This window comes from Hyalella azteca, unplaced genomic scaffold (genome assembly GCF_000764305.2).
Source record: "Hyalella azteca isolate HAZT.00-mixed unplaced genomic scaffold, Hazt_2.0.2 contig1740, whole genome shotgun sequence".
NCBI lineage: Eukaryota > Metazoa > Arthropoda > Malacostraca > Amphipoda > Hyalellidae > Hyalella > Hyalella azteca.
Genome location: NW_025932041.1, coordinates 205,515 through 208,327, shown reverse-complemented (window position 1 = coordinate 208,327; position 2,813 = coordinate 205,515).

Sequence of the window (2,813 nt, the reverse complement as noted above, 5' to 3'; positions counted from 1 at the left end):
TATTGGTAAAATTTGCATCGTTCACTATTTAAATCACAAAAATAAGAATATCATTGAATTTTATAACCGCATGATTTTAGCAATATTGCACTTAAACTATTTTCTATTAAGAAGAGCAGTTTTACAGCCGTGTCCAACATTACATGTCGATTGGATGCTCACCCCATTTTTTAATTTGTACCATTACTCGAAATTTTACAGAATATCGTTTTTGCCGACAAAAAGCCATGTATATCCAGTCTCCGAATTAAAGAAATTCTCCAAAACAATCTACGTCTGGCATTGGGACGAACCCCAAATCCCCCGTGACTAAACAGTTCCCTAATGAGTGACGAACTCCACCGTGATTAACAGCTCCTTAACGACTCGCCAACTCCACTACGATTAACATCTCCTTAACGACTGGCCAACTAAAAACAAATTAATAGCTCTTTAACTTCTGCATGGCAACTCCACCGTGATTAACAGCTCTTTAACGACTCGCCAACTCAACTATGATTAACAACTCCTTAACGACTGGCCAACTCAAATCAAATTAATAGCTCTTGAACGATTGCATGGCAACTCCGCCGTGATTAACAGCTCTTTAACGACTCGCCAACTCAACTATGATTAACAGCTCTTTAACGACTGACCAACTCCACCGAGATAAACATCTCTTTAACGACTCGCCAACTCAACTATGATTAACAGCTCTTTAACGACTGACCAACTCCATTGGCAGCTCCGCGATGACTGGCCAAGCGAAAGAATTCCTTCAATTCAGCTTCACGATAAGATAAAGAAATTAATCCTGCTTACGTCATCTATCCGGTTGACCGACACATAAATCATCAAAAGTTGTAAGATAAGTTCGTGTGATTTGTTGAATTTATTTGGAATATGGCCGTTATCTGTGGTCTGCATGATAAGAACTGTCAGCGTCCTTCTTTCTGAGGCTTCAAAGCTCGAATAAAGTAAAAGGAGAACGTTGAATTTTTTTTTAACTTTCGTTAAAAAAAACGTAAGAGTAAACGAACGCACCTATGAAGTGACTCGATTTTCATCAAGGTAGCTTAGTTTTTTGTGACGAGAAGGAGCGATTAACAATTTGAATTGAATAAATTTTCGACCGTTTTTGAAAATTCATTACGAAACCACCACATGGACTTGGCTTTCAGATGAATAATGTAAATTATTGGATTCATCATTCAACAAACAGTGAATTGAAAGTGTGAATTAGGTGAATTGAAAAAGCTTCGGTTTTAAAATTTCGAGAATAAATAACCAGGAATATTCAACTTCATCATTCCAAAATAAAGGAACCGGAAGAAACACTTGATCTTATCACACAACAGAAACCGCAAATTACCAATGGGATTTATAATAAAATCGTTTCATAATAAATCATCTTTATTCATATCATAAACATGGCCACTTTATATGTTATAATAATGATCACAGACATAATTTACACGCAATTCTCCCATGCAATATTCACACATTTTCAAAACTTCGAGTCAAGTACGCGTATATGAACCGCTGTGTACCCGTGAATATCCTGCGCTACCATGGCATGAGTGATTAATTAATAATGCTTCGATAATAATAATGCATTTATCTACTAAAGATTCATCCATTTATCTACTTTGGATTTAAATGTCTGACAAACCAAAATCACAACGCGACCTAAAATATAATATTATTAAATTTATATTAATCTTTGTCTTTTATTATTTAATTCTGTTTATAGTATTCGAATTTTTCTATAAATTATTTGTCAGCGGGCAATGACTATGGCTGTTGATTTTTGTAGATAAAATGTTTGAAACATCTTTCTTAAGCCTATTTTTTATTTTGTTTTTTATAGCACTGATAAAACCTAGAGTTCAACAGGTTTAAAAGGTTAAAAAACTTTAGGTCGAAAATACCGGAGGCCTCTGCAATAACTAGCGTTAGCGTCGTCATCTACAAGTAATACGTCAAGATCATTTCAAGAAAAAGCGACCAGGGGAAGATTTTCTACTTTCAACATGATCATTCAGGCCATCATTCAATCATTCAGAATTGAGAGCATAAATAATATTTTATTCTCATGCAGCAAAAGATAGGGGCATTTTTTCATTGCATGCAGTTTGACATGTCTTATTTTCATGCTAGGTAAAATACGATCACATAATGCACAAAAAATAACACAATTAGAAAAATACTAGACGTCAGTAGAGAGGATAAGTATTCTGCGAAGGGATTATTAAGGGTTAGAAGGATACCAATTGGAAATAATTAGGATGATTTAACTCTGTCATTCTGTTACGAATGATAACAGTCATTCGTTATCATTACGTACGAAAGTGTCGAAATTGACGAAGGATTAGGTGCTGATGATCACAAATGACAGAACCATAGACCAAATTAGGGATATTAAATTACATGTACAAAAATATTGAGTGTCATTATTGCTCCCAAGCAAATTTATAGGCAGATTTAAAACTTAAAAATTTTACCTTAACTACGATGGTTCAATTATGAATAAAATCTTCACAAAAGGTTAATCCGATTTGTTTGATAAATGCAACTTCGAATTACGCTCTCCAATTTGCATGAAAATTAGTTCGATGTACTTGTTAATACAATATTGTTAAGATATAACGCACAACTGACATCAGATCGTTTTCATCTCTGCAGTTAACACAAGGAAATTAAAGATTCATTTAACTATGTATCTGTCTCGTTTTGGAAAATAATTTGCATTATTGAATCACCTAATTAACGTAGATAAATAAATTTTTTGCACATTATTTAATTTTAATTACTTGAATAAAACATATCTACAA